Source organism: Procambarus clarkii, chromosome 88 (assembly GCF_040958095.1).
Source record: "Procambarus clarkii isolate CNS0578487 chromosome 88, FALCON_Pclarkii_2.0, whole genome shotgun sequence".
In the NCBI taxonomy this organism is placed as follows: Eukaryota; Metazoa; Arthropoda; class Malacostraca; order Decapoda; family Cambaridae; genus Procambarus; species Procambarus clarkii.
The window spans coordinates 12,111,970-12,121,050 of record NC_091237.1 but is presented as its reverse complement, the minus strand read 5'-3'; positions in this window follow the sequence as shown (position 1 = coordinate 12,121,050).

Genomic DNA, 9,081 nt, shown 5'->3' with positions numbered 1-9,081 from the left:
AGGCATTCTGAATCCGCGGGTCCTGTCCGGCGTCGGAGGAGTTCGAAGACCTCTACAGCCTCCAGGAAACAAACGTCTCATTATTTCCTCTTCATGTCCACATTTTGCATCCAATCAGATATGAAACTGTGTAGCCTGGTATAATGAAGTGCATAATATTATTAATAATAATAATAAAGGGGTGGTAGATGGAAATACTGAATTCAAAGGTATTTAGTCAAACAGTAAGATTTCTTTGAAAGATCGTGATTCCTTTCTCAGAGGCTATGGATCCATTTAGTGATAGCTTTATATATATATATATATATATATATATATATATATATATATATATATATATATATATATATATATATATATATATATATATATATATATATATCGAAGAATAATCACAAAAACACGTGATTCGGATACGCGTAAGTATTCACTACGAAAACGAATATCCACCAGCTGGATATCCTCGAAAATGTGGTGAAACACGAAAATGTTTGAAACTGCCGTTCCATTTTCAGTTCTGGTGATTCCCAGATGCCTGGAGCGCAAGAACGACATTACCATAGGCCAGAATTTGGCCGGGTTCACTGTAAATCCCGGGTTGGGCTCCAGTATATCTTCTATATATAGTATATCTACTATACATGCATGTATAGTAGATATGATAGAAAAATTCGGTCGGGAGTCTACATTAGACAACCGACGAGGTGAAAAGCAGGGTCCAAGAGCTAGCAGTTCGATTCTGAAAGCACAAATAGGTGAGTTCACACACACACACACACAAAGATACAAAGCCTTAAAGGCTAAGATCCAAAGCCAAGTGTAAGGAAGCCTGGGTATAAGCCCCTATCATGTATAATCCTTTCATCTCCCACCTGACAGGCAATTTGCTAAGGCTCTTCGCCGTCTCACCTGAGATTTCACCTTTAATTATAATCTCAAGATTTTTACCTGCAGGAGGTAAAGGATGAGGCGAAGCTTTTGGGGCCTGAGTCTTCACTGTGAACACCGTGTGGGAATGTCTTGGGTCTACTGTCTGAGTGGAGCAGATAACGTGTAAGGTAAGTCTCTGCTGCTTTACACATTAAGACATGAACTAAGACGCAAGCACACACGCACACACACACACACACACACACACACACACACACACACACACACACACACACACACACACACACACACACACACACACACACATTTGACCTGGAACCAAGAGTCAATGCTGATCTTGCAAGCAAGCATAAATAGGTTAGAACACACACACACACACAACAAACCACTTTGCCACCAATGAGCCAACATCTTCACAGTTGTTTAACATGCTGAGTAGGAAGAAGTAACGAGAGAGAGAGAGAGAGAGAGAGAGAGAGAGAGAGAGAGAGAGAGAGAGAGAGAGAGAGAGAGAGGGAGAGAGAGAGAGAGAGAGAGAGAGAGAGAGAGAGAGAGAGAGAGAGAGAGAGAGAGAGAGAGAGAGAGAGAGAGAGAGAGAGAGAGAGCGAGAGAGAGAGAGAGAGAGAGAGAGAGAGAGAGAGAGAGAGAGAGAGAGAGAGAGAGAGAGAGAGAGAGAGAGAGAGAGAGAGAGAGAGAGAGAGAGAGAGAGAGAGAGAGAGCGAGAGAGAGAGAGAGAGAGAGAGAGAGAGAGAGAGAGAGAGAGAGAGAGAGAGAGAGAGAGAGAGAGAGAGAGAGAGAGAGAGAGAGAGAGAGAGAGAGCGAGAGAGAGAGAGAGAGAGAGAGAGAGAGAGAGAGAGAGAGAGAGAGAGAGAGAGAGAGAGAGAGAGAGAGAGAGAGAGAGAGAGAGAGAGAGAGTAACCTACCCGTCCCCGTCAAACACTCTTTCTCTAAACGTAAATTTCATTGCTTAATTTGGCCTGACAGAGCAACGGGACCATTAGCTTTCCCAGAAGAGATTTGTGAGTGTTTCTCTCTCTCAGTTGTCTTCTTATTTTGCTTACAATAAACTTCGGGTTCATTAGGAATGAAGCTGAAGATGCTAATGAAGCTGAAGATGCTAATGAAGCTGAAGATGCTAATGAAGCTGAAGATGCTAATGAAGCTGAAGATGCTAATGGAGCTGAAGATGCTAATGAAGCTGAAGATGCTAATGAAGCTGAAGATGCTAATGAAGCTGAAGATGCTAATGAAGCTGAAAGCTGAGAGTTGTTATCCTGCTCGGCTCATATGACGCCTGAAACTAGCAGCTGGTTCATTTAATGAGCTTATTATTAGTTTTTTCATTAGGAATAAGTTTTAAGTTACATATTGGTGCAGGAGGAACCAGGCTCCACGTGTAGGACGCAGCCTTGTCTATAGGTTACAACAACATGTTCCAAATGTGGCTAAGACCAAGGGGGGCCTCGTAGCCTGGTGGATAGCGCGCAGGACTTGTAATTCTGTGGCGCGGGTTCGATTCCCGCACGAGGCAGAAACAAATGGGCAATGTTTCTTTCACCCTGAATGCCCCTGTTACCTAGCAGTAAATAGGTACCTGGGAGTTAGTCAGCTGTCACGGGCTGCTTCCTGGGGGTGGAGGCCTGGTCGAGGACTGGGCCGCGGGGAAACTAAAGCCCCGAAATCATCTCAAGATATCCTCAAGAAGACATCGTAGGAATGATTGCTGATGGGGTGATGTTCTTAAGAATGGCACAGCCGGAATGAGGCTGTTAGTGGTTGAGCCCCTTGTGTTGTTGACAGTTACTGCTTGCCCACCAATTTGGACCAGGAGAACATAGGACCAATCAGGACCAATCTTGAGAACATTGACCTTAAACATAACAGTAGGCTCTGAACTGTTGACCAGTTCACAAGACCTGGTCAAGAACAGAGACGAGTCTTTTCTCACAGGACTCTACATGGTTCAAAATTCGAATACACGCTGGAGGACAGTCACTAGAGTCATGCATATTCAAGATTGGAGAGAACTCTGGTTGTCTATAAGGTTTTGCATTCACTGCTGTCGAGAAAATGGGAGATGTACCTTATATCTGTAAGTTTCATGGCTTTTTGAAATTTGGATTTTACTTTTTACTTGATTGAGAGTCATTTAATTATATTAGATAAATATTCAAGTGTGATTAAAAAAACACGTTAACTAATCCCTTGTAACGTACCTTTTAGCTTGTGAATACATTACAAAAAACCAAGAAAGGTCACAGAAGCTCAGATGCAATTTAATATTATTAAAGTTTCTGACAGGATTTCTTAAAAGATCCGTGTTGCAGAAATCATCTTGAGGTTATCTTGAGATGATTTCGGGGCTTTAGTGTCCCTGCGGCCCGGTCCTCGACCAGGCCTCCACCTCCAGGAAGCAGCCCGTGACAGCTGACTAACACCCAGGTGCCTATTTTACTGCTAGGTAACAGGGGCAAAGGGTGAAAGAAACTCTGCCCATTGTTTCTTGCCGGCGCCCGGGATCGAACCCGGGACGAACAGGATCACAAGTCCAGCGTGCTGTCCGCTCGGCCGACCGGCTCCCTAAATCATTGCAGAAGCTCTGCCAAATTCCTAGTATTCAATCAGCAGTTGCTTACACACATTCAGAGTGTGTGTTCCAAACCAGATACAGGCGTGACACATCCTCTAGCTTTCTTCTGAGGATTAGGATGAAGGAAGATCTGACAGGAATACTCATCAACGTTCCGGCCGGAGGCTCCGAAGTTTCTTCCATATCATGGGAGGGGAACTATCAGGGAAAAGGGCCAAGCCAATACGACTATATAGCATTGGGAAGGGGTCAGGATAAGGATTTGGGATGGGACGAGGGGAAGGAATGGTGCCTAACCACTTGGACGGTCGGGGATTGAACGCCGATTTGCATGAAGCGAGACCGTCGCTCTACCGTCCACCCCAAGTGGTTGGACCCATATCATGGGGAAGGGAAAACAAAATTGTCTTGACAATAGTTGCTTCTCTCTCTATAAACGAGGCGGCGCCGGGCCACAAGACCTCGCGTTCATTTATACTGACTTTGCGTTCAGGAAAAAAAAAAGAGTTCAAAAGAGTGGTTTTGAACTCTTTTTATTTATCTTTTATATTTGATTTTTACGAGACTCTTGAGTTCGTAAACCGTTTAATGAATACCGACTCAGCCGCCATAATCGATGTGAGAAAGTGAGAAGAACAGTACACACAGCAATCACAATAGGGTGATGGATCAAATGAACAAATCCACAAGGGCGTAAAACCCGGGTTTGTGTCTCGGAGAGGCTGCAGGAGCCAAGTAAGTTAGGAACAACTTCCGGTTTCAACTCTTTTGACCATGTCGTAGCTCAGTCGATTAAAGCAGCGTCTGGGATGATCTCGGACGTAGGTTCGAATCCTCGTCACGGCCCTTGTGGATTTTTTCATGAGAACAGAACTGGGACCTACTCTGAAATGGGTAAGGTTGGTGTGACAACAGAGATGGGGATACCAAGGTCTAATTCAACTTCATCTTTGTTGCACGCTAATTTGGCTGCAATGTCTGTCTCATTATGATGGGTTATATTTATGTGTGATGGTATCCATAAAAAGGAGAATCGAAACCTTTTACTCTGTGCAGCAATTAAATCATTTATAATTGCTAGTATGAGGTTCTTGCTATCGATCTTCCAGGAGAAGTTTTTAACTACTTGAAGAGCAGACTTTGAATCACAAAATATTATTAATCATCCTATGTGTTTTTAATTTTTGCAGCTAGTTATAGTGAAGTCAGTTCTGTGTGGAGGTCAGCTAGTTGTTTAAACTGACACTGACAGTCTGTGTGCAAATATTATTTCTATAAAACCTACATGCTGCTGCTGCAGTCCGTCCAGTAGAGGATTGGACTGAGCCGTCGGTGTTGACACAGTGCTCGTGAGATCTTAAATTCTCGATGGAGGAGGCAATTGTTTCAAGTGTGACAGCTTTGAGAAGATAAAGATTCTCATTACCTTTCTTGGTGACGGGCCTAATCACTCTTATTCAAACAACTCTGCGGTCTGAGCCACCAATTCTTCACTTACAAAAAGGTTTATGTTACGAAAAATTTTTTTGATTGTAAAGCTTACAATTCAAAGTTCATGTAATCTCTATACCGACTAAAGGAGTACGAAGAGCTGTGGCATAGAGCTGTGGTATAGAGAGCTGTGGTATAGAGAGCTGTGGTATAGAGCTGTGGTATAGAGAGCTGTGGCATAGAGCTGTGGTATAGAGAGCTGTGGTATAGAGAGTTCTGATATAGAGAGCTGTGGTATAGAGAGCTGTGGTATAGAGAGCTGTGGTATAGAGAGCTGTGGTATAGAGAGTTCTGATATAGAGAGCTGTGGTATAGAGAGCTGTGGTATAGAGAGTTCTGATATAGAGAGCTGTGGTATAGAGAGCTGTGGTATAGAGAGTTCTGATATAGAGAGCTGTGGTATAGAGAGCTGTGGTATAGAGAGTTCTGATATAGAGAGCTGTGGTATAGAGAGCTGTGGTATAGAGGGTTGTGATATAGAGAGCTGGGGTATAGAGAGCTGTGGTATAGAGCTGAGGTATAAAGAGCTGGAGTATAGAGAGCTATGGTATAGAGAGCTGTGGCATAGAGAGCTGTAGTAGGGGAAATACCGAGATAAAATAAGAGTTTACATGACTATACTTCAAGTGTAAACTCTTTAACAAATCCCAAACATCATCTGCCAGTATCATCAACAAATAACTTTACTCTCATCATAGTGTTTCTCAACATCGGGAGACGTGATCACGACATACAAGGTTTGAAAGATAACTCACCTTAAAGTAATGATCAACATGAGGAAGGAGCAGATATAAACAAACCTTAAGCAGCACTTGTGTCAGAGAAAACTTCTTAAGTGATAAACTAATTAAAAAGTTATATGGATCAGAAGTTGTTGATTCTAACTTAATACACAAGTTTATATATAAAAATGGTCATAAGAATGAGAGAGATAAAGAGTTATTGCGTTAAACGGCTGATTGTTCGCAAGACTTAACTACACTGCTCGGTTAGTTCATGACGCTAACTGCTCACACATTGGAGCAAATTAACAACATTTCTGCCAGTAGTTAAGTGTCCGTTAACCCAGTTAACGATGGCTTGTGGTGGCCATGTTAATGTGTTCCTTCTCTTCCACCTATTGTGTGGTGCGGGACCTGTGTGTTATGGCAACCTATTGGGCAGTTCAGCGAGGCTTGTAATGACTCTTGTGGTCAAGAAACAGGAGACAGACACAGAGCGTTCCATCAAACCGGAGGGGATTGAGCATATGGTTCAAGAGGGCCACAGGGGCCCATATCCACTCTGAGTTGACTCATCTGATCTACAAAGTCGAGCCCAGATGTGTATACATATATAAATATATAAGAGGAAGGTTAGGTGATTGTTTGTAGTTGACAGTCTGGTTATTATGATAATATAAATGTTAATGTCAGTTCTCTCTGTTTATTGCTCTCTTCTCCTTCCCTTTCTTACCTGTTTAATTGTCTATTTTGTTTCTCTTTCATTTCTCTCCCCTCCTCTCCCTTCTCGCTCTAATCAACCACTTGAAGCAGAAGAAGCCCTTCCGCTTCTCTTCCTCTTTCTTCTCCCTTCCCTTCTACTTTCCTTTTCCTTCTCTTTCCTTTTACATTTCCCTTCCCATCCCCTCCACAATCTCTGTTCCAAAGAGAAAACTGCCAAGTCAGACCATTTACTCAGGAAACGTTAAAGGCAGTGGAACCTTCAAACGTTTCTAGTTACGTTTTCTTATGAAACGTTTGTTCCCGTTGTGACGTTAGAGGTCATTATATGTCTGCACGTTTGTAATGATTTATGTGCTACCATGAAAACATTTGTGTTTAATATGAGTGTTAAGTGTTCAGATGGAACACCGGATGAGTGACTAATGTTTTTCCCTGAACGTCATGGGTTGAAACAATAATATATTGAATAGTACGACGCTCGTGCGCGCACGCACGCACACACACACACACACACACACAGTAAGTACACACACACACACACACACACACACACACACACACACACACACACACACACACACACACACACACACACACACACACACGCACACACACACACACACACACGCACAGTAAGTACACACACACACACACACACACACGCACACACACACACACACACACACACCTAGCAGCTGAGTGGACAGCACCTGAGAGCCGTAGTCCAAAGGGCCTGTGTTCGATTCCCGACTGAGGCATAAACATATGGGCAGAGTTTCTTTCACCCTGATGGCCATATTCACCTAGCACTAAATAGTTACCCACACACACACACACACACACACACACACACACACACACACACACACACACACACACACACACACACACACACACACACAAACACGTCAGGAGGCCGAAGAGAGATTTATACCAACGGTAAAGGGAAAAAATAAGAAGGAATATAATAACCCATGGTTTAATAGACAGTGTCAGGAAGCAAAAATGGCCAGCAGACGGGAGTGGAGGAAGTACAGAAGACAAAGAACAGAGGACAACAGAAGCAGATACAACAGAGCTAGGAACGATTACATTAACATAAGACGAACATCGGAAAGGGACTATGAGAACGATATTGCAATCAAAGCGAAAAAACAACCTAAGTTACTACACAGTCATATAAGAAGAAAAATGTCGGTGAACGACCAAGTGACAAGACTAAGGAAGACAGAGGGGGCATATACTGAAAGTGACAAGGAAATCTGCGAGGCACTGAATGCCAGTTTCCATGGAGTGTTCACTACCGAGCCTGAGCAGCTCCCATTGTTGGAAGGGGTTACCCTAGATGAAAGACTATCAGATATAGAGGTGACAGCAGAGGAGGTAATGAAACAGTTGACAACTCTAGATGCAACTAAAGCAGTTGGACCAGACAAAGTATCACCGTGGATACTAAAAGAAGCAGCACAGGCCCTCAGCGTGCCTCTGGCAATGATCTTTAATGAGTCACTTATGTCAGGAGAATTGCCCAGTTGCTGGAAGAAGGCAAATGTCGTGCCGATCTTCAAGAAAGGAGATAGGGAGGAGGCACTTAACTACAGACCTGTATCACTGACAAGCATCCCCTGTAAAATACTGGAAAGAATAATTAGGCTGCGACTGGTTGCACACCTGGAGAACATTAGGTTTGTGAACAAACATCAACATGGGTTCTGGACAGGGAAATCGTGCCTAACAAACCTTCTGGAATTCTATGATAAAATAACGAGGATAAGACAGGACAGAGATGGTTGGGCAGACTGCATATTTCTGGACTGCCAAAAAGCCTTTGATACAGTACCGCACATGAGACTGCTGTTCAAGCTCGAGAGGCAGGCGGGGGTGGGGGGAAAGGTCCTAGAATGGATAAGGAACTACCTAACAGGAAGGAGCCAAAGAGTTACGGTAAGGGGCGAGAAGTCGGACTGGCGAACAGTAACAAGTGGAGTACCACAAGGATCGGTGCTGGGACCAATTCTATTTCTTGTATATGTTAACGACATGTTTACAGGCGTAGAGTCCTACATGTCGATGTTTGCGGATGATGCAAAGTTGATGAGAAGAGTTGTGGCAGATGAGGATTGCAGGATCCTCCAAGAGGACCTGAACAGATTGCACAGATGGTCAGAGAAATGGCTACTAGAATTCAACACGAGCAAATGTAAAGTTATGGAAATGGGACTAGGAGATAGGAGACCAAAGGGACAGTACACAATGAAGGGGAACAGCCTACCTGTAACGACGCGTGAAAGAGACCTGGGGGTGGACGTAACACCTAATCTATCTCCTGAGGCACATATTAATAGGATAACGACAGCAGCGTACTCTACACTGGCAAAAGTTAGAACATCATTCAGAAACCTAAGTAAGGAGGCATTTAGGGCGCTTTACACTGCCTACGTAAGGCCAGTCTTAGAGTATGCCGCCTCATCATGGAGTCCCCATCTGAAGAAGCATATAATGAAACTGGAAAAGGTTCAGAGGTTTGCAACGAGACTCGTCCCAGAGCTACGAGGGATGGGGTATGAAGAGCGCCTGAGGGAACTGTGCCTTACGACACTAGAAAGAAGAAGGGAGAGGGGGGACATGATAGGAACGTATAAGATACTCAGAGGAATTGACAGA